At 39.1% G+C, this 24,576-nt stretch overlaps 1 protein-coding gene across 2 annotated transcripts in view; it reads right to left on the bottom strand.

Annotated features, from left to right (window-relative positions):
- The window catches only part of LRFN5 (leucine rich repeat and fibronectin type III domain containing 5), a 229,198-nt gene extending 222,255 nt beyond the window's left edge, over window positions 1-6,943 (bottom strand). For both annotated transcript variants that reach the window (XM_053595823.1, XM_053595822.1), the window contains exon 1: window positions 5,298-6,943. The gene's annotated coding sequence lies outside the window, so the exon portion shown is untranslated. The remainder of the gene's footprint in view (window positions 1-5,297) is intronic.
- Between the last annotated feature and the right edge of the window lie 17,633 nt (window positions 6,944-24,576).

The raw sequence follows: 24,576 nt of genomic DNA on the forward strand, positions 1-24,576 counted from the left end.
TGTTTGCATATAATTGTACAGACTTTAATGCTGCTACACAAAAGCCAGAATACGATAAAAACAATCGCACAGAAGTCATTCAACATTCACATCATGGGTAAAAATAATAAAAATAAAAACTAATGAAAAAGAAAAATATTACAACCTATAATTCTAAAGCACAGAAGAGAAAGATAGGTTTCGTGGTGACATACTGATATGCTCCACCAGTAAGTCATTTTCATGCAAATATCATATAACTTTGGAGGTGACACTACTAAGACCCATGAACAACCTACTTCAAGACAAGAAATGAGAAATCAAAATAGAGACTACAACTGAAGTTTGCCCACAAGGCTCTTCAGCACTTCCTCAAAAATGCTGCACACGGTAAAGTGAAAATAGATTAAGATAAACAGCACCTTGTTGATTTCCATCCCTGATTAAATACATCATTTCTGATTGAGTGCACATCAAACTAATTGGCTGCCTTTCATTCTTTCTGCAAAAAATTAGAAACTTTTCTGAGAGTCTGTTCAATGTACCCTATCACCTTGAATCATTTATCTTATTACTTCTGTTCTAGAATTATTTTTGTTATAAAATCAAAAACAGGTTCAATAGTCTATCAAAAATCTTCAGTTGTTCTTCACAAGTTTATAATACAAATTTCAAAATATTTCATCAGAAGATCTTCTAATACAATAAAGTATTCGTGTACCCCCACAAAGAAATCTAAGAACAATATGAGATTTAGGATGTGACAGCATTCTTTTATATATATAAAATATATGCCTATATATAAAGTACATATACATATATAATACATACATATATATATAATATATAAAAATATATATAATTTTCTAAGAAGACCCAAATTGATCAATTGGCATTTTCCTCCCAGTGTGACCACACAACAAACATTGGCTATCAAAGTCCATTTCTGAGAAATATTACAATGTAGTTTGTAGTTTTGTAAAGCCTTTCATGGAGTTTACTTGATGTCAGTAAAATGATAGCACATTTATATAACCATACAATTTCATTGTAATTTTCCTTCACTCATTAACCAACTTCCTAATTAGGATTAAATGATGTTATAGCTCAGAAGTAGCATTCGCTATCTCTGAATTAAATTCTTGTATTTCTCTCTATCATCACATGAAACTAGGGTCTTCATAATAACATACAATTTATGTTGATGGAGCATAATGAAGATGGTTCACCTCTAAACCAGAATAGCTTCAATAATTATAAATATAATACTTCTTAATTTCACCATGCACATACCATGTAATGGGCAAATTATACTGCCTTGGGTTCTAAATCATCCTCCGTGATTGAAGGATGCCACAGAAATGAAAATGTGGGCTGTATAAATAAGAGGAGAAGTCTCACACTCCAGGTACCATGAACTCAAAGTAGGTACTTGTGTGTCTCTGAACGATTTAGCAAAATTATGTGAGTCATGTCTGCAAGGGGGTCATCTCACATCTAGAAGGCCTACCTTTCTATCTGTACTCTTCAATGAAACATAAATCTTAGAACTGATTATACTTTACACAAACTTGGAAGGCAATGCCAATATGCTACATGTTTTAGTAAACATAAAATAAAAATCACTGGAATAAGCAAATATGTTTGCCAGGGAAGCCTTCAGGGAGTTTCAAACAGTTTTTTTTTTCTTCCAACCTCAAAATTGGCAAAATTACTTATTAGTAATCTTACTTATTATAAATGCATCTTTAAATAACTAATTGATTAGTTATTGTGGGGCATATATGTAGAGGCAGGAACACTTTTGATTCCCTGCATTCCCCACCACATAGCAACAGCAATAGTATGAGCAGAAAGCGAGAACTCAATTTTACCAGCAAGAAAACTCAGCAAAACTACCAAACCAAAAGTGCTTTAAGCAGCAAGAAGCAACTGGGTTAAGTGGACAAAAGAAAATGATGGTCATTTATGAAACAAGGAAAAGAGGATGTAACACATGATGATCATTTAAACACCAACACCACAACTGGACATGCAGTTAGCACCCAGGATCCGTTTAACGACACAACATAAAAATAGAAGAAGAGGGACTCAGGGTGGGAAAATCTACTGCAATTCTTGCTATCCCCTCTTGAGAAAAGGGAAGAAATCACCTTTGGCTAGTATCAATCAGGGATGAATTGATGAATTCCTCCCAAACACACAAGCACAGGAATCTCCTATTTCAAACATGAAATGTGTCCATGAGTTTGTACATACACACATTACATGCTGGAGGGAAAGAAAGAGGTGTGTGAACAATAAAACACTGGTGTTGCTCAAGGTCATGTTCCTCTTAAAAAGAGAAAAAAATGCCTAAAACAATGGCTCAAGGAACAGCAATCAAATGATGACTTCTTTGCACCTCTCTGCTCATGTCTGCTTCCACAGATGTCCTATTATTCCACCTCTACTAATAGCGACTTAAAAGAGTGCTTACAAAGAAAATGGATTTTGCTGGGAAACTTCTTATTAGTAGCTAACAGTCTTAACTCATCATTGAGACAGACCAGTGAGCCAGGCCAGTAAGCCAAGCCAGCTCAAGGACAATGCTTAACAAGGACAGTGGACTCCTATCTCCAAACTGAATTGTACCCTCCATCCCTCCAGAAAAGGGAGAAGATCAAGGGTGGCAGAGATCTTCATTCTTTGGAGTAACTTCTATGAAGGAACCCCTGTGCTAGGAATTCTAATTATGACATTTAACATAACTCAGATCTGCACCAATGAATGGCATTTTTAAGCACAAATCACACCATTGGCTATGCTTAGGCTTCTAAGTATCCCTCATCCATTTTAATGCATTTGTTTTGCCTTCTCTGAGGATGAGGGTGCAAAAGTAAGACCTAATCTGCTTGAATTGTTAGTGGGAAAAGGCCAGAAGAAAGGGAAATGAGACAGGGAAGGGGGAAAATACCTTATTTTCCAAGTACCTATAATCTCCAGCATTCTTTCTTCCATGGGCACACTCTAGGTAGGTATGAGTTATTTGTTAATAAATATTATGAATGTGATATCTCTATTGCAATAATAGTCTGGGGTTATTTGTGGGACAAAGGGGTATCCTCGTCAAACATTTAGAACACACAAATGTCTGTCTAGGACTTTTCGAGTGTTAGGTGAATTACAAATGAATTTATTAAAAGATACTTTAAAAGATATGATAAAAGGAAACCCCTTTCTTAATTTCCCCCAAATTCTCATGTTTTTAAATGTTTATTTATTTATTTATTTATTTTTAACCCAGGGAATGCCCCCCCTTTTTTTTGCTTAGTCCTCAGGGGCAGACTGTGGTGGGCCTGTAGCTCTCCACTGAAGTCTCCACAAAGCTAATGTGTGTGAAGAGCGGCCCTTGTCTCCTCCTCCTCCAAGCTTATTGGGCATGAGGTGGGGAAGGAGGTTAGTTGACTTCACAGCATGTTTCAGCTGGAGGCAAAAGGGTATAAATGACTCCATCAAATTCAGAAAAGCAAAAGGGAAGAACACAAGAAGAACAAATAGGAATCCAGGAAACACATCCTCGGCTTCAGGCTGTCAGTCCTGAAACATCACGCAGCATTTCAAAACTGATGCATTTTTGTAGCCAGCTTGTGGTCTGTGTTCTTGAATATTCATGGTGGGGGAGCGGATTCTGCAGGTGCAGGACATTACCGCCCTCCACAAGCCTCTCCCCAGCTTCCCTTGCTCCTTACCCTCCTACCGGGAGACCATCTCGGCTGGCCCCCACAAAACGCCAGGGGGCCGCTGAGCTCTCCTACCCTGCCCTGAGAAACTGTCAGAGGCAGCCCAGCAGCTGCAGTGTTAGAACCCAGCCCCCCAAGCCGGCTGCTGCATACACGGCCTTGTAGCACCACCAGCCTGCGAAGGCTGCAGCAGCAGCCAAGACCAAACTCAGAGGAGGTGTTGGGGACGTCAGCTCGCAGGCACACGGAGAGCAGCTCCAAGTCTGCAAATGCCATCATAAGGATATCTACAGAAACGCAGCGAGTGATGGAAAACCAAGCAGCGCCCCTACCCTTCTGAAGGGGCTTCAGCAAAGAGGCAACCCACCCCGCGCGCCCCGCCAGCAGCCTCAGCCATCACCTCCAGGGGCAGGGCGCGCGGCGCTGGACCGGCCGAACCCTCCGCCCAGGGCAGCCAGCAGGCAGCTCGCCGGCGGGAGACAAAGGAGCCCTCTGAGCTGAATTATTCAGCCTGTCTGCACTGTGGAATAAAACATTGATGAGACTACTTTGGAAGTGCTTTATCTTGTTAATCCTGACGCCTTCTAAGAGACAGTGAAATTTGCTGGAGGATGCGGAGGTGACGGGAAAGGAAATGGGAGCAATCAGGTGAGAGGGGAAGGGGCTTTGGAAGTTAACTGAATTCGTTCTATCTCAACTGCCCAGGGGAATCTCCATTTTAAAGTATCAGACCCAATAGGTGAATGAGGCAGTCACAAACCCAACCTGCTTTTTGTAAATCAAAGCACTAAAAAGAATTTTCAAAAAATACCTATTATACAGACTAAAAACCAAAAACCAAAACCAAACCGCACAAACAGGCTCTCCTCCGCAGTGGAGCCAACACGGCGGGGATGGTGCCGGGTGGTGGTGAAGGTTTTAGCATCCATCTCCCAGATACAGAAAGGACTTTTTTCATGGGTTTATTTTTCTACATGAAAGGAAACCCTTGCAGTTAAACACCACAGCTCACCCTCCCTGACAAAGAATTCCTTTCCATTCGAAGCAAATCCCCAGAAAACTCCATTTAGGGTCAAAGTCTCCAGATGCGTAATTTACAACTAGTAAAAGGATCTGGCAGGCTTGTCCACAACAACAACAAAAAAGAAAACAGCCTGGCGCCAGAAGTAGAAAGGGGTCATAACGATCTCTGGCTGGAATGATGGGTGGGACCAAACACCCACTCTCACTGCACAATCTGGACAGGGCTGGACACCAAATGGTCCATGACAACCACAGCCTAAAGGAAACAGGAAATGTTAATCTCCGGGCATCTTCAGACAGGTTCAACATGCCTAGCTCTTAAAAAAAATCCTTGGGGTGGAGCAGATCCCTATTCCCTCAGCTTTCACTACTGGGTAAAAGTGCTCAGGTATAAATTTATCTTCCACCTACTAGAAATGGCATTACAACATCAGCAAGCAGACGCCCATGGATACCCAGCCCTTCCTAATGATTTTCAAAACATTAATAAGTAAAGTAGCCTGCAATGCAGATCAGACCCTGGAAACAGATGAGACGGAAACCGGGTGAGGCAAGGAGTCCTTTGCTTGTTACCTGGTGTCTCTAGGGGGAAAGGCGGTCGTAGGAAGACTTTCTGCCCGCGGGTACAATTCCAGCAAGGTGGCTCCAGGTGGCTTTCACGGTCGCACTCGGGGCTCGTTCGTCACTTCTCTGCCCTTTGCCATAGCTCAGCACCCGCATCCTAGGGAGTTGGAGAGGCGACTCCTGCCACTGCCGCCGCTGCCCGCAGGTCGCGCTGGGTGGGGGATCCGTGGCGATCGCCCCATGAAACCCGCGTCTCGGGGCCCGGGGAGCCGGCAGAGGCAGGGCGGCCACGCACGCACACTCAGAGACACGCACTCTCACACGCACACTCGCACCGGGCGCGCGCGCACTTGTACTCACACTTGCACATGCACACCCAGCTCCGCACGGGGAGGGAAAGCCAGGAGGGAACAGTTTCTTCTCACGGCTGGCTTTAAAGTCCACCAGACCGTGGGCAGCAGAGAGAGCCTTCTCTCATAGCTGGTCAATCACGTTTCCTTCAAGTTCTCCTCCAACCCAAATCCACGTAATTCAAGAGCTGTTGACATTTTGGTGGGGAGGAGGAAGCCGGAAAAGAGCTGAGGAAGAGTCGGGGATTTTGTTAAGCAGTTTGAAAAGCAATCCTCTCCTCGTTACCTTGTTTGTATGGCAAACCAGCTAGAAGGGCTGAACTTCTGGCTTCAGATGCTGTGCACTGAAACGTAAATATCTTTCTGGCCAAGACAGGAAGGTCTAGATGCGCAGAAACGAGAAAGCTGCAAGACCCGCTCTTGACCTTGCCATGTACCTGGAAGCAGGTTAATATCGGTGTTTTCCAAGCCTCTGGGTAAAGCGATCCACACACCCGGGTCCACAGCCCGACAGCCCCTCCGAATCCAGCCAGGAAAATAGGTCTGGGCGTCCTCCGCACTCTTCCAGAACCCGGGCATGGAAGGGCATCGCCAAGTTAACACATTTGCTTCTGGGCAGTTGAATAAAAGATAGTCAAATGCATCACATAGACGCGCGCGTACACACACGCGCGCACACACGCAGCTAGCTGGAAGCGGCTTACAAAACACCAGAGCGATGCCAAGATGACTTGAAAAGGTATCCAGGAGCTTTCCGGAAAACGGAAGGGCCAGCAGGGAGGTTACCAAAGTCTTTTCAAGTCTTTCAATGCTTCCTCTAGCTTGCGAGTGTGTGTATTTCCAGGTTTCCTGCGTCTGCCCCACCCCCGTCCAGTTGCGCTTTTTCCCCTGATACAACCAACCTTGCAAAATGGATTATGTGGGTGGCATGTACTCACAGTCCCGAGCTCCCCAAAGTCAAGAATCCTAAGGGAGCAGCCAGCTGCAAAACCATTCACATCCTCACGGGAAGGAGGAGAAACACGCACAAACACACACGCGCCCGGGCACACACACGCACACCCACGTCCCGTCCCCGGCTCAGGCAGCTCTGCACGCGCTCACCACCTCCCCGCGCGCCGCTGCACAGCGCCCCGCCCGCCGGCAGCGCCCCGCGAGTCCGCAGTTCAGGCGTTAGGTCCGCAGCTGAGGTCCCGGGCTGTGGCAGCGTCTCGGGCGCGTCCCAAAGCCGGGCTCCCCGTGGAGGCGCGTGCTGGCCCCGAGGACCGGCGCCCGGCTCTGCAGCATCAGGAGGCGGCGGGCGCGCGGCCGTGAGCCCAGCCCTAGCCGCAGTGACGGGAGCGGCCGCGCCGCCCAGACCCCGAGAGTCAGACGAGACCCCGGGAGTCAGACGAGGCCCGGATTGGGGCAGCGGAGCTGCGCTCAGACTGCCGCCTCCTCCCCAGACGTGTTGGGAACCATATACCCGGGGCGTGCGGAGTGGACCCGCAAAGCTCCGGGAATCCCCGGGCAGAGGCGGCGCACGGGTGTTGCAGGCAGGGGGAGGGGAGACGGAGGAAAACCTAGAGTAGGAAGGGGAACTTTCAGGGGCGCCCCAGCTTCCTACGGAAGAGGAAGGTGCTGATCGCCCCCCCCCCCCCCCGTCCGAGTAAAGCGTCGCTGGGTCAGGCTGTGGCTGCGGCTGCTTTAAAGGCAGTGGGCAAAGTCGTTAGCTCTAACCTGCTGGAACATCTAAGGCAGTGAACTACCGATCGGCTTCCTGGGCCCCCTCAGTCGTGGGTGGTGGTCTGCTCACTGACCACATGGAGCGAATTCTGAAAAGAACATTTATACCTGGGGATCAACTCAGGTCAGCACCAGACGTTGGCCACATTTTAGTACGCCAAGGGCAGAGAGGGTGTCGTCACAGGCCAGGCTTGGCCTCTGAGGTCAACTGCGCAGGGGACGGGTTGAAGCAGAAAAGAGGTCGGAGGGAGGAGAGGCCAGACTGGGCCTGAGAGAGAGGGATCTGGCCAGGGTCCTCGCCTGGTTTTGTTTTACACTCCGCCAAAACTCCCTTACACTATTCCCACTCTGTACAGCCTGTGAAATCCAGGTAAGTAAAGAAAAGGCTTGAAAAAACCCCATGAGTGAACTCTCACGGTTCCTCTCTGCTGGAGCCTTGAAACGCTTTTGCTTCCATTTCTCGGTTCACCAGCACGTGGCCTTGGGCCTCTGCACACACTTCCCCTTTCAGCTATGATTCTGGCTGTCTCAGATACCACTGTGTCCCCAAAAGGAAGGCAAGAGTCAGGGGTTGCAAAGCAAGGCAGCTAATAAGGGCCTCGTCTTGGCCTACTTGGCAAAGGCTCCTGCTGGTGGCCTCCTCGGATAAGGCACAGTCTCATTTTGCTAAGAAGCAAGCTTTGGTCGGCAGCTGTACACTTGATCACATGCACAGGCTCACCGGAACGCGCACACGTGCACCCTTGCGTAAAGGGACCCACACCGCCGCTTCTGTCCGGGAAGTGCTGTAGGTGGAAACTGCTCGCGTCTCCTCCTCTCTCTCCTCCCTCTGGCTGGCTCACACACCACTCCCGGTCAATCTCGGGTTTAGGAATCCGCTCACACGGACAGGCCGCTGTGCTTTGGAGGAACACTTGGGGACAGCCGTTCCCGCTGCGTAGCCTCTCTCCAAGTCAGCCAGCGCTGCCGGGTCCGGGGCTTCGGAGTCTCCGCAGGAGCGCGGGAGGCGCAGTATCCGAGTTCCAGGGCTGGAGGCTCGAACCCCCGTGCATCAAGAAGACTGAGCAGCAATTCCCGGCACAAATAAATAAAAGGAACACGGCGAACAAACATGCCCGCGGACGACACTGAAGTCCAAGAGCGTCTCCACTAGAACCCGTAGTGCTTTCCCTGTAGCTGTCTGTCCCCCGATGTAGAAAATTGGGTTTTCCAAGAAGTTCACAGGGAGAATGTGCAGCGAACTGAGGTCACAGACTTCCAGGGGAGGAGAAAGCGCTTCCATCCTCGTCCACTTTAAACTTGGTTGCTTCTGGGACTTCACTGGAGAGCGATGGAGTTGCACCAGCCAGGACTACAGACAGATCTGAGTGAGCACTTCCAAGTCCTTTAGGATGCGGGGGTGACTCTTTTTTTCTTTCAGGATTGTCCCACTTGCCACTCTTTCCAGCTGAGCTGATAAGAACCAACTAAAAGTCTAGGAGATAAGGTTTTGCAGTTCCCTCTGGGGACCAAAGTATATAGAGAGATACTGAATGAGAAGTAGAAAGACCTTGCTTTGCTGAGCTGAAGTGTTCTCTCTCTCTCTCTCTTTCTCTCTCTCCTTCTTTCCTTTTCCTTTCCTATTTTTCTTTTTTGTAGTGTTCAGACAGAGGCAGGGAGGGGAGACACTTAGCCAGCTGTAGGAAGGGTTGGGAAACACAGCAGAGTTCAAGTTCAAACAGCATCTGTTTCAGAAAAGGTTAGCTTGTCTGCTCTCTCCCACTCCCTCCCTCTCAGTGAGTGTGTGTGTGTGTGAGAAAAATGAAATCAATGCTTCCTTAATGTGGAGAGTAACAGCACATAACTTTTCAATGTTTCTTCATGTTGAAAATCCTACTAGGCTTAAAAAGAAAAAAAAAAAAAAAAGCCCTCTCTCTGGCCTTCCTGTGTGGCCTGAGTTACCTGAAGTATTTGAAAGTGCTTTCCTCTACTCCTTCATTTCATCTATCTCTAGGGGGAAAAAAGAAAATCTCGCCTAAGGCTGGATAACCTTTCACTCTCAGGACACATGATTTTTCTTTTCCCGCCTACCCAATCTGATTACAACTTTCAAAGAGACAGGAGGAGGAAGAAAGCTCTGTTTTGTGTGATTGTCCCTGTGGAAAGGGGCAAGACTTTAAGGGAGCAGGTGGGATATTTTTTCCCAAAGGGCACAAGAACATACGGTTCTTTTTATTGTATTGCTGTGCGCATCGGGGGGGAAGCTCCCAAACTGGGATGTTTCCAAGAAAATTTTCTAGTTTATTTAAATTATTTTTGTTGATTTTAGCCAACTCTGAAGTTGGTATATTTTAAGAGTTTAAACACGCTCCTAATAAGATACTATTTCCTTATACATTAACATTTCAAAAGTATTTTTTCATAAAAAATTAGATTGATTTTTTTTTTCTCAGTAGAGTATCTGCCTTGATTTTCTTAATGTGTCCCCAGATTTACTGTTTATGGCAAATCACTTTAAAAATCATCTCAGCTTTCTCTTTCAGGTCATTTTTTCTAAGGACCAACGACTAAATGTTAGACTGCCAAGTTTCTCAGAATAAGGCTGTATTAAAAAAAAAAAAAAGATTTTTTAGTAATTTCAGATAGTTTATAGAAATGTGAATGTTTGGCAGTTAAAATATTTATCAAAATGCAACCTGAATTTTTGCTTACATTGTTATTTAGCATTTGTACTTCTAATCTGATAAGAAAATTATGATCTATTCCATTTAAAAATGGTGTTAACTATTAATTTACATGCCTTATGTTTTTTCTTTTAATTTATGGGAATTGAAAGACATAGTAAGTTGGTACTTCATTGAAAAGTATTTCATTCTTTTGTTTCATGTCTACTTTAAGAAGCTTATTTTATGTTGGAAATGTCTTATCTCCAAATTTTCTGGATGATAATCACTATTGAGTTATATGCCTTCCATTCTTTTATTAATATAATGTAATATGGTAAATTATCTGTTAATTCAAAACTGGAACACGGTGTGAAGAAACAAGTCTCTGAATGAAGATATATAATTTTTAAAAACTGATTGTAAAAACCTGATTAAACAGAATAAATGAAGTCCAAATCTTTAAGTTTTCTTTAGTCACTATCATAGATGTACCCCACATAGTCTGAAATTTAAAAAGAGTTTCTGCTTGTCTTAGGAGCATATTTCTGGCATTGTACCTGACCAGGAAGTCCTAGAGTACAGTGCATTTCGGCAACTAAATCTTACCAATACCATGATTCAACTTACCTTGAACCAGAGAGCCTATCTGTATCATACATGGTAAATAAATTTCTCACTGGGCCAAAAAAAAAAAATCAAATGTATTTAGTACTTAATAATCTTTTGAATTACAGAAAACACTCTCTCTTGTTAATGTTTGATTTTTTTTTTTTTTTGCTGATTTATATAAAACATTTATTTTATTTTCTTCCCGTATCTTTGTTGTAAGGGTTAACCTGTATGGATCATGATAATGGTGTACTAAGAGCTCACTGTCTACCTAATGAATACTGAAACTAGTACCAGAAACCCAAGAAATTAATGGATGGAAGTGGTTAATTTTTCTTTTTTACTAAGAAAAAAAATGACATTAGAAGCTCAATTTTAGACACACAGTTTTTTTGAGAGATATCATAGTCAAGGACTTTCTGAGAGAGCTCAAAGATAAATTATTTCAGATATAAACTTGCTGTAGAGAAAGAATGGTTCTTAAACAATATTGAAAATAGGAGGTAAATTGTATCATTCATTACCATCCATCTTTTTTTCCCCTTATTTCCATATATCCTGGTACAACTCCCCATATTTACCTGGTGTTTCTATTTAGTTACCCAAGAGCCCCAAAGTGCAATGTTCTATGAAGGAACAGCTAAGTCAGAGAAGAATGCTACGTATTATGATTTGTTCTTCTCATCTGAACTCTCATTTAGGGACGCAAAGTGGATATAATTAAGCTTCTAGGGAAAAATTATATCAGGCTAATTCAAACTAAACTGTGATTATCAGCTTACCTACCTTGAGATAGGAAGGCAACTTAATTTCTAAAAAGTAGACTTTCCAGAAAAATGTGTTTAAATGTACAGGAAGCAGACATACCTCATTCTTAACATTGCATATTTGATTGAATGTTAAGTGTGGTAGTATTTTTTATACTTTTCTTTCTGTATTTTTATAATGTTATGAAACCATTATTTTTACATCTATTTTTTAACCTTTGAAGCATTTAAAAATGTACTTATATGTATATGTGTGTGTGTGTGTGTACATGTGTGTATGTATTCTGTTTCCAAGGATAAATTAGAAGTTATTGAGTAACAACTACAGGAAAGAGGACATAGTTTCCTAGCATGAAAATAGAACACAATGAGTTCAGGGGGTCATGAAATCCATCTCATAATTTCCACATGATACTGAAACTTTGTTCTAAACTGAAGCTAGTCATGAATTAACCATCTAAAAACAAAAAGTTGGAATGACTTGGTTTATGAGCTCTGGTAAATACACCAAATCATTTTACATGTAAGTAATCAGATATTTGAAAGTCTATGTACTTAACTTTTTCAACATGTATTTAAAAGCATAATGAAGAAATACTTAACTTTTGCTTTTTAGCTTTAGTTTTACCAATTCAGTTTTCTACAGTTTATTTCTCTCTCAAAATTTACCCCTGTATTTCAGGCAGGTGACGACAAGTTGGCAGTACTTTGATACTCTCCCATGGTTGAGACCACAGGACTGGATTTACTATAAGATAGATTTAGTCATTTCACAGTTATGAATAAAAATTAAAAGGTAGATTTAGATCTGAAGCTTAATGTCAATTTATTTTATTAAAGATACATTTTCATGAAAACAAATGATATATAAGTTTTATCTACATGAAAGCAGATAATTTCCTTTAGAACAATTATTTTTAAACGTAGATTTCTAGACCATGATTAGGTAATTTGCCTTCTCATATCACTTTACCAGTTATTTTCTTTTTAGAAAAGAAACTGGGTGACTGTCACTTCTTTTACTCATATTTTGTAACTATTCTCTTCCTAGTTCTTTAACTGACTGAAGTCTTTTCACTTTAATCTTCTATTGTTAAAGTTCCGTTGGATTTATTTAGTTCTTCGTGACTGTGACTTCTGTAATGAAAGAGATTTCTTTCTCTGACTGTTTGCCCCCCAAACTGCTCTTTCCATAAAATGGCCTTTATCTGCTCACAGTTTTGTTTATCCCGTGGAAACTCCTAGAATGCCTTGTTATAACCTGAGTTCTGCAATGGCAGAGAGGAGAGAAGGCTGGCCAAATGACCGTAACTCTCTGGCCTCTGTCCCTGGTGGTAGAGCTTGCCGTCCAGTAGTGGTAACTAGAGCAACAAGCAAGTCCTTATATTATGATCTTGACTTTGCTTCACCAACTACATTTTGTGATCAAGCCCAATTATATTCTCTTGTGAGACATCTGGAACCACTTTCTATTAACTCCGATAATAGTTTCTCTATTGCTTCACATTCATTCAAATTGCCTTGTGAGGTAGCCTGTGAAATACCTGGACAAAATCCTTTACTGCAGTACAAAAAGCGGTGAGGGGTATTACTTAACAAAATTTTGGAATAAAACAGACCCCGGCTTGAATCTTGGTTCTGAGATGCACTGTGTTACTCATGGAAATCTTTTGACTCTAGTCTGAATCCTTCGATTTTATGAGTATAAAATGGAAATTAGAATACTCAGATTAAGGGGAGGTTGAGCGGTTTTCATAACTGTCTGTATAAACTACCTAACTGAAGAAAGTACACCATATTTAGTCTATTTCAAATCATATAATGAATGCCTAATTCCACTGAAGTATATTATTTTACAAATAACCTAGTTTCTCAAAATAATCTACTTTTTCATCAATAAAACTTTCTCACAAAAATTTCCTGAGATAAAACACTTCTATTTTTATTTTCGTTTGTATTAAATGCTCTATAATCTTGGTGAGGTATTGATTAGCAAAATTTCAAATATTCACGTTGCTTTCTTCAGATATCATTTACCTTTAAAATGCTGCTTAGAAGTTCTGTACAAATGCTTAAATACCTTCCTCCTTTAAGAGAACTGCTTTAAGAATAAAGTATTCAAAGAAGCTTCCTTGAATTGCATCCAGTTGGTCCTCGCCTCTCAGACTAGCTGGTATATATTAAGTATCTTCACCATTCTTGAGGTAGCTAGAGCTTAACAGGGAAACTATTATATTAACTGTTAGAAAAGTTAAGAAATATGTTGATAATAAAAGTAGGGCATTATGAAAATAAAAATAGAAACATTAAATATAGATGTTAAATTACGTGCCCTCAAATGTATTAAATACTCATTAACATTTATATTTGTAGAAAATATAATTAGTTTTAAACTCTTTTTAATTGCATTATATTGCTATGCAATGAAATGTTTCCAGTTTCTTGAAGGTGATGGTGTCTACACACAGTTATTAATTTAACTTAATTAATTACCAATTTAAACTATAATTATCGGTTGTATCTTTACTTTCTGCTTGGACATGCAAAAACAAAATATTTTCTCTTTTTGTGTGTAGTTTGTCATGTTTTAACATTAAATAGTTTTATAAAATAAGAACCATTTAAAACCAAAAAGTATATTGTTGAAAAATTAACATTAAGACGCTTAATGTGAGAATGTAGTATATGTTGTATAGTGGTTTTATTGTCAACAGAATTTAAGAATGAAGAAAAAATTGCTTGATAAATCATCATGAAATATCATATGAGGTTGCAATCTTTTCTGTATAGTTTTCTTTTTTTTTTTTGTGGAGACAGAGTCTCACTGTACCGCCCTCGGGTAGAGTGCCGTGGCATCACACGGCTCACAGCAACCTCCAACTCCTGGGCTTAAGCGATTCTCTTGCCTCAGCCTCCCGAGTAGCTGGGACTACAGGCGCCCGCCACAACGCCCGGCTATTTTTCTGTTGCAGTTTGGCCGGGGCTGGGTCCGAACCTGCCACCCTCGGCATATGGGGCCGGCGCCCTACTCACTGAGCCACAGGCGCCGCCCTTCTGTATAGTTTTCAAATGTGCGGTGAGCTTTGATTAATTTTTATAATTTTACAAATTTGTGGATTTGCTACATTTTCTGATAGAAATCTTTCAAGACTATTCTCATTTTCTGTTGTGTTGAAAATGTAGCTAAAAGTATGAAAATATTGACATTAAATTTATGTATTTATTCATTCATTTACTTTCGTAAACTGTATTTTAGCATTTGGTACTTCCTGACATTGGCAACTTCAACTAAGATATATTCTTTTTTTGACAGAGTCTCAACCTGTCATCCTGGGTAGAGTGCCATGGCATCATCATAGCTCACAGAAACCTCTAACTCTTGGGATCAAGCGATCCTCTTGCCTCAGTTTTTCTATTTTTAGTACAGATGGGTTCTCACTCTTGCTCAGGCTGGTCTCAAACTCGTGAGGTTAAGCTATCCACCCACCCTGGCCTCCCAGTCTTGTAATCTTGTTCTTTAGTTTTCTTTCATGCCAAAAGGGACACTATGTCAGGAAAAGAAAATGAAAGAGAGGAAAGCAATGACTTTAGGCAAATTATAAATTAATAATTATTCAGAACCACATAAATAATTCTCTGTGTGTTGACTAGGAATGGTTTTTACATTTCAACTTTAAACACTAATTCTCTATTTTCAAAATCATTATTATATATTCCAAAGATATATTTGTTTTATACCCTTTTAATAGGAGGGTGATAAATGGATAATTTATATTTAAGTCCCCCAGGGACTTATAATGGGATTTTCAACACTTTTAGGAGTGTTTTTCAATTTGGTGAATGGTGAAATACAGTTTTTAATTTCAACTTTGTCTTAAATGTTAAAACTTAACATTAAATGTTTAAACTTTTAAAATGTTAAAATTTTAAAAGTACAAATTTTACTAATTTGGAGACAGACCCTTGTTTGAGGCCGTGAACTGGATGAAGGCAGCACCTTATCTAGCAACCTCATATTCGAGACCTTGATTGGATTCAGTCCTTCTACACTCACTTATTTGTTTAGAAAATTCCTAGTGAATTATGAGATGGATTCCTCAACCATCTGAACTCATTTCGGCTTGTTGTGTTCTATCTTTACAGTAAGAAACTATACCCTCTTTCCTGTGTTTGTTATTTAAATAACTTCTAATGTATGCTTGGTAAGAGAATACCCTTTTATAGCCAAAATGTGTGCATGTTTTCCAACACCAAACAGGCAAACACAGGAACATCTCTTCTTGGAATTGGAGAAGTAGGAGAGGAAGTCATTGATAAGTTATGGAAGAGTTTTCTGGAAGCTTTTGCAGAAAATGCTCCAGTGGAAATTTATGGTGATACTGAACATGTTAAAGAAGGAAAACACAATGTATAGAAAAGAGATATCTGGCAGAATTTTTGTAAATGGAAAAACATTCTTCTTTGTAAAAATATGAAAGATAATTTTACACTCACATAGCAAATGTTCATTCAAGTGGCAGTTACTCTTTGAAAGCTAATTTTACTTTCTTTGAAATATTTTTCCTTTTTTGAAACATATAAACTCATAATTACTTTCCTTATTGTATTTCGCTTTTGACTTTTAGGTACAAAATGTCTCCCACTAGGGTTAATTTGCAGTGTGTTTGTGTGTACCTATACATTGCTTTAAATTTTTTTTTTTTTTTTTTTTTTGCTTTAGTGGTGCTGGGACTCAGGACACAATATCCTAACCTCAGAAGCAAAAGTTTTTCTCCACCTTCCTTCTCTCAGTCCCATTCTCCCCTGCCTGGTCATAAAACCACAGTCCCTTTTCCATAAAGGAAGGCAGCCATAAACCTAAAAATGTTACCCTAACTTTCCCCCCTCATGTCTCTGTCAAAACTGGCAATAAAGAAATGGTTTGCCCTATATTGTTTGACCGAAAGTCGTAAGACCCCCATTTCAGAGAGTGTCTCGCCCCATGTCAAGAAGGAAGGAATGCGTGCTCAGAAATCCCAAGAAAAATCCAGACAGGCCTTGCTGGGTTTCCACACTGAGATTATTAACATTAAATCATATCCTTTTGGTCCAATCACACGTCTACATGGCTATCCGTTCTTTGGGAAACCTAAGAATAAAAACAGAAAATTTCCCCCTGTATATTGGTGTCTTCATTCTAAAATCTGCCATGTACACATGAATAAATTCTGTGTGCTTTCAGCCAACCTTCAGAGGACAAAGGGAAAACTTCCCCTTCACCCCCGCAGGGCAACATGTCTGTGCTGTAAGGGGCATTAGGAAGCAAAGGCTCAAATTGAAAGGCAGTAGTAGAAAGCCTAGCCCAGGAAAAATAAACCCTGGATTTGAAGAAAGTGGTTTAACTTTGAAAAAATAGTGAGTGAACATCATTCACATTTTACTGAAGGATGTCTTTAGTTTCGACTATGATCTAGTCTGCAAATTCAGGGTCTCACATTCTATGTAGGGAACATTGAAGTAAAGTGATAACTTTTTAATGCAGTGAATGCAAAGCCTTCCTTACTTTTTGCTTTTTGTTTTTTTTAATTTCATAGTTATTTCTTTCATCTCTTAAGTGTTGAAGTGCATAAGATAATATGCCAGATTTTCTTTAACCATTTTTTTGATGTGTGTAATGATTTCAAATACCTGAATTTCTCCTCTTCTAATATACAATAGAGTCATATGGTTATATACATAAAATTTACACAGAACAGCTTGTTTGATCAAGGACTATTTTTAAAATGTGTTTGTGTTTCATTGTTGGGATCTACTAACAGTATAATAAGCAAATAGAAACTGACTTGGAGAAACTGCAATCTAAGACAAGAAGAGTTCTTTTATATGTAGCAATCATGATGACAAACAATTGATGATATGTTCCATTTTCCTTTCTGGTAATGCTTTTATTACAGACTTTATACATATCTGCATGAACTTATGGTGAACCATTTTTGGAATACAATCTATGGAGCTCAACTCCCGCTGAATAAGTACTTTCTTGATCCAATCTGACAATTAGTTTCACTATATTTCTGATTTACTTAAAATATGAATCAGAGAATTGGTATTTGTCAGTAATCCAATGTATAACACCTATACTTTTATATGTATGTTACTATAATAAAAATACTTTGTGATATTTGCAGCCTTGTAAGGGGAAAATTAATTTATAGATATATTTACACTCAAGTTGTAGATACTTTATTGAAATAAAACAAGCTTTATTCTGTTTAAAGGTTATTTCTGAGTTGTGAAAATTATCTCCCCTCATCCCCATGTTTCTGGAATACCTGTATTTTCTCCTTCAATCACAATAAGACAGATGTGTGAGGACATTTTCCTTTCATAACTGTCTTAGAAATCTTACCAGCAGACAGTAACTGCTCCAGGTCTGTCAAATAAATGCATGATAAATATATATTTTTAATATATACTTATACAAGAGTACTATATCCCTTTAAATATTAATATAAGCCCATGCTGGTTGGCAACAATTACTTTACAAATTGTGCCTTTTATTCATATTTGGAAATGCATGGATTTCCCAAGAGCAAAACTCTAATGTTAGAAAGGAATTTATAGTTCAGCTATATCAACTGCTATTTTTAAATTAAAAATTAAAACCCTGATATCCGAAGACTACAAATTAACTTTCCACGTTTTATGTGCAGAAGAGGAGAAAGGAATAAATCAATTAGACTACACTGTGTCCTTTCTGCTCTCCAAACATATTAAGATTCATAAGGTTCCTTGTTGTAAAGAGGAGAGATTCACCCACATTTAAAGAAAAGTAATTAATTTAAGAAATATTTATGAAATTTGAGGAGGAATTATTCTTCTAAGAACATAATAATGTGTCATAATTTGAAGTACTATAAAGACAATCATTAATTTAAATAATACTTAGAATTTATGAGTTTCTTGACATTTAAACAAGGTATAGTATCCATTATAACAACTGTAAAATTGTACTCTTTCTTAAAGAGGAAGTAAATCAGATTATGGATTAAAATATAGCCCAAGAGTCATTCACTAGAATCCTGAAATCCAGCTCTACCTTGGTTTCCACCCGTAACTTTACAAGCTTAGGCAGATCAGAACAAGCAAATCAGTGCTTCATAAATAATGAAGTGTTGTTTTCCACCAACAATGAGCTCATGTTATGGAAAAGAAGGAAAGGCCTTTAAGTAAGTAAATGAAATAGGTGGAATAATATATATGTATGTGAGTATATGTGTGCATACTGTAAAGAAAGTAACGATCAAATATGTGATAGGTCAAGGAAGGTTTACGGAAGTAGACACTTTAGTTGGATCTTAAAAGATAAGTAGTATTGGTACAGGCAGCAAAATAGATAAGGGTATTTTAGGCAGCAAGAATAACATGAGCCAAATACAAGAGTACAAGGCAATAAACCCACAGGATAATGTGAGGTTGGCCTAGTTGTGAACATAGAGTGCTTTACATCCTTTGCTAAGGGATTTCACCTCATCAGATAGACAGCAGGGAGCTAGTAAAATATGCAGAACAATGGGTATGAATTTCTGTTGTGTAAGGATTGCTTCTGCATCAGTATGGAAAATGGAAGGATGGCTAAGAATGAATGTGAAGAAAAAAAGAGACTACCTAAAGGAAATTACAGCAGTTTATGTGAGAAGAGGATATGGTATGAATTGAGTGAAAAGATCACATCTAAGGGTTGGTAAGGAGTTAGTATCGACGGGAGCTCATGGATCATTAGTGCACTATTAGAGTAAGCTAGGTGACCTCCAAGATATCTCAACTCAGTCAGAATTCATTAAAATTCTGTAGAACTCTCTCTAGTAATGCCAATAAAGGATATGCAAAATAACTAAAGAGATACAGGGAAACAAGGCAACTGATCTCTACATCTTTTCCATTACTTGAGGAGCACAGTGTCTCATTCCTGCTGCTTCCTTTGTACTGGATTTCTTAGCCTTTTCCTTCAGACCAGCATTTTTCCTGCTTCACCAATAGAGAACATTACAACATATGACCATCTCACATAACTTTTCCTAATTCATCTCCCACTACTAATACCACATTCTATCTATGCCCCAACTTCAAACACCAGAAAAGAAATGAGACTATTTATTTGTACTTTCACTGGGATGGAATAATGCAGCTGGCTCAGAAAAGAGCCATGAGAGCCAGATCCTAAAAAAAAAAAGAGTTGGATATGTTTTCTGAGAAGTGAGTCTTGTCTGACCTATTCCATAGATATTTACTTTTATTGTTTGGATCTTCTTTCTGATATTTTAATTTAAATTGAGAATGATGAGATGTAAAGAATATATAAATGTCTGTCTTTTGAGGCACAAAGGACCGTGGTAAATATATTATTATAATATTATTATAACAAGGTAGGCAAGAAATCTGTAAACAAACTAGTTTGGGTGACTTTTTTTGAAAACTAAACAAATGATAAAACACAACATACATAAACGTTCAACTAAAAAAAAGGATGACAAGAAAAAAGAGTTCGAGAATACCTCGACTTTTCTCCAACCAAAAACTACCACGACTTTTTCTAGAATTTTGATAGACACAGGTTGTTCTTCTGTCCACACAAACACTTTGATTTTAAGGGCAAATACTTTATGAAGAAATATTAACATTAGGAAAAAATTATTTTATAATATAAGAAACAGCAAATTCAGAATGGATGTTGGACTTACTGAATTTCAGAAAATAATTTATTTTTAGAACATCTAAGCTCTTTGTGGTTTTCATTATGTGGATCAACTGGTTGAGGGTAATAACCTCAATAAGATTTTAATTATACTTCTAAAACAGTGGTTCTCAACTTTCCTAATGGCACGGCCCTTTAATATAGTTCCTCATGTTGTGCTGACCCCCAACCATAAAATTATTTTCGTTGTTACTTCATAATTGTAATTTTGCTAGTGTTATGAATCATAATGTAAATATCTGATATACAGGAGACCCTCACAGGGGTCATGACCCACAGGTTCAGAACCATTGTTCTAAAAGGTGCTGAAGTTATTAGATAAAATCTTGATTCGTGTTTCAAAGATTTGGGTGACTTGTCAGTGTCAAGTGCTCAGCCATGATAAAGTCAGTACTTAGAAGACTTTAAGAGCAGCTGTTCTTAGAGTGTAATACACGAAATAGCATCTTTTTAGGAATGTAGTTTATTAGGTCCACCTCAGATCTATGGGGTCAGAAACTCCTGGTTGGAGCTCAGGAAACTGTTTTTAACAACCTTTCCATCCAGGTCAGTTGTGTTTTCTTTATTTTGTGAACCACCATTTTTAAGGTTACAACTTAACTACAATAAATATTAAAAATAGCAACTGATGAGGCAGTGCCTGTGGCTCAAAGGAGTTGGGCCCCGGGGCCATATGCCAGAGGTGGTGGGTTCAAACCCAGCCCCGGCAAAAACTGCCAAAAAACAAAAAGAACAAAAAAATAACTGATGCAAAACAGATATGCCAATCGTACCTTAATTTCATTCAAATATTAGAAAATTTACACTCATTTTGTTTAAATGCTGAAGCACATTTGTAAACGGAATTACATCAAATCTGCCACTACATTTTTAAATTTCGAAGCACTTTAATAAGCACACACTGTATTTAGATATTATTTTGTTTTCTTTAATTTTTCTCCACCTTCCTTCCACTCTTGTTGTATTTGTACCTTTCAATTAGTTGTTTATTTTTTTAAGGAAAGTGTTTAAAATATGCAGAGCATTCTAATATTCTATATATAATGTTCTATACAATTCACAAAGGTATGAGATAATGTTGTGGCTTTAAGGTAGACTATTGCATTGGTTTTAAAATTTTCTTCATTCTGTAAACGAATTTCACAAAATTGTAGAATCAATTGAATCAATTATGTATGGCAATGACTAATTTTATGGAAGATGACAAATCATGGGATTTTCAGGTCAGAATTCATATATTTAGATAATGGCTCTCATTTGCTGAATGTATTTTTATAACAATTTAGATACAGTAAATATAAAATCAAAAACAAGAGTTTTAGGATGGATGTCTGTGCTGGCATCACAGAGCTAGGGGATTACCAGGCACAGGATCTCAGCCATTTGAGATGTATTCCCTAAAACAGGCATCCTCAAACTTTTTAAAGAGGGGGCCAATTCACTGTCCCTCAGACCATTGGAGGGCCGGACTACAGTTTAAGAAAAAAAAACAAAAACTATGAACAAATTCCTATGCACACTGCACATATCTTATTTTGAAGTAAAAAACAAAACAGGAACAAATACAATTCACACAGCTTCATGTGGCCTGCGGGCCACAGTTTGAGGACGCCTGCCCTAGAATGTACAGCAGAAAGGAAATCTTGGTGCTAGAAGGTGTTTTCTAAACTACAGGCTATAGAGTGCTGATAAATTTGTAACAACTATCCTGAAGGGCATGTTTGGAAAGAGAGCAGAGAAGGCTCAGATGTATAACCCAGGCTGGTTTCCTTGGTGGAAATATTCCAATCTTGACCAATTTCTAGCTACCATGTGAGGTCACTGAATAGAGAGGTTGGAATTAATGTGCATCATCGGCTTCACCTGGACCACAAGTACGTCTGTGCCCAATCCTGGCTACAGGGTTCTAAAAATGTCCTCAGGTGGCCGTTCATTAAACATTCAACAGCCTTGACCAGTGCTTTCCCTGCTAAAGTTCACAGGTCAGGTGAGAAAGGCGCATTCCCAAGCAGAATTATATTTTTGACGGTATGAAAAGATGAGTTTTTAAATCTGCTTGACATAGCTGAGAAGCTACAATATAAAATCAAAAATACTTTAACTCTCTTTTAATTTATTTATCATCATACTGTTAAAGGTAGTGTAGGTTTTTTTCACTGGCATTCCTACAATTTTTATTTGTTTTGTACTGATACATACAGAAAAACTCTATAGGGCTGATAAAACTTTCAAGATTGAGAATTTTTGTTGTTTGTTTTTTTTTTTGTAGAGACAAGAGTCTCATTATGGCCCTCTGTAGAGTGCTGTGGCCTCACACAGCTCACAGCAACCTCCAACTCCTGGGCTTAAGCGATTCTCTTGCCTCAGCCTCCCGAGTAGCTGAAGATTGAGAATTTTTAATTAATTTATCTATAAAACAATTTTACAAATATATATATATATATCCAGATGCAATTTTCCAGAAAATTCAGGGAAAAAAAATTCTTTATTTGAAGTTGCTTTGAGTAACTAACTTTTAGGAGATTGAATTACTTGCATAATTATTATGAAGGAGACCTGAAGTAAATTGCTTAGTAATTTTTAAACTATTTTTGCAAGGCTAACAATGAGAAATATTTGTTTGAGTATAGAATCAAACTAATCTTAGGGCAAATTCTGAATTCCATTATAAAATGATCAAAAGATAAGAATTTTAAACCAGACTGAATTGAACCACCTCACTTTAACGTATTTAAGCAGATAAACGCAATTTTAAAATTTCTAGTCAGGGCTCAGGGTTGGCTTGTCAGGAAGTAGAATTTGAGTGTGTTATAAAGGGATTTTTTTCCCAGAACATATTTAATAAACTTAGCATATCCATGGTAATGTACTCATTCATCTTTAGAAGATGCGTTTTAAATGTCCTAGTCACTAAGATATTATTTCAGTGTCCTGTAAGGATTCTTACCTTCTTAAAAGATCACATGGACATAATGGATAATTTTGGAATGGATATATCCACGGCAAGGTTTCTTATCTTTCTAAAAGTTTAGAAAATAAATATAATTGACTAAAATCATATAGTCATTGTTAATACTATTTATCAAAAAAAGAATTCCAGTTTATATTCTTTTGTCTGTAAGATGGGGGAGCTGTTGCATTACACAAAACGCTGGCCAATCTGTTCCTCCAAGCATTTTCCTTTGATTAAAGCTGTTTGTAGTAAAAATGATGACCCAAGCCTTTGTAAATGACAGTTTAACTAAGGTTAGGGTCTAGTGGAAATAGGTCTGTAGAAGTGCTTCATTTACTACAACTATAAAATCTTGGTTTACTAGTAATACACTTAAGGTAAGGTATCAATTCTTTCTATAAAATTTGAAATTGCACGCGAACTTTAGGGACACCCCATGTCAACACATATTATTTAATATCCTCTTTTTAGACTAACATTTATTGGACTTTATAAGAGGGAGTGTGTGTATCTGAATAGCACTAAAAATGTTTCTTTAAAAATAAGTGTTCTGTTGTTAGTTATGCTCCCCTTAAAAGCCCTGATAGATTTAACAAATCTCTTAATCCCTGTTATGGGTAAGTGAGAAAAAGAAGGACGCATCACAAACTTAACCTTGAGTCAATCCAAGTTGGGGAAACAGAAATGGCATTTTTTTTAAATTTTTTTATTGTTGGGGATTCATTGAGAATGCAAGAAACCAGGTTACACTGATTGCATTTGTTAGATAAAGTGCCTCTTAGAATTGTGTCTTGCCCCCAAAAGGTGTTTCATACACCGAGACTCCTTAAAATGTTAATCATGCAATAGGAAATTTTGAGAGAAACAAAAATAATGATGTCACATACATTATAACCCAAAGTCTGTCTTTCTTTTTTAAAGACAGAGTCTCACTTTGTCGCCCTCATTAGAGTGTGGTGACATCACAGCTCACAGCAACCTCAAACTCCTGGGCTTAAGCAATTCTCTTGCCTCAGCCTCCTGAGTAGCTGGGACTACAGGCACCCACCACAACACCTGGGGTTTTTTTGTTGCAGTTTGGCCGGGGCTGGGTTTGAACCCGCCATCCTTGGTATATGGGGCTGGCACCCTACTCACTGAGCCACAGATACCACCCAACCCAAAGTCTTTCTAAACTAGGTTGAAAACCTAGCCATGGGTGGCCAATCACATCTTACATATATAAGAGAATTTGTTACCCAAAGAACTTTGGTGATTACCTCATGTTGTACGTCGGGGAAAACAGGTGAAGAAGAAAGACTCTCTGCAGAACACAACCATTTTTCTCTGGCTTTATCTTGGAATCAGTAGACACTCTCTGAAGCAGGAAAAGTGAATATTAGTGCCCCAATCTATAGTTTAACAAATTAAGGTGTATGCATTATTACCTAAAAGTTATCCAGTTAACTAGCAATAATCAAAATGTTCCATGAATGTTGATCTCTTATGTGTTCAAAACTATGGGG

The sequence above is a fragment of the Nycticebus coucang genome, chromosome 6, assembly GCF_027406575.1.
Source record: "Nycticebus coucang isolate mNycCou1 chromosome 6, mNycCou1.pri, whole genome shotgun sequence".
In the NCBI taxonomy this organism is placed as follows: Eukaryota; Metazoa; Chordata; class Mammalia; order Primates; family Lorisidae; genus Nycticebus; species Nycticebus coucang.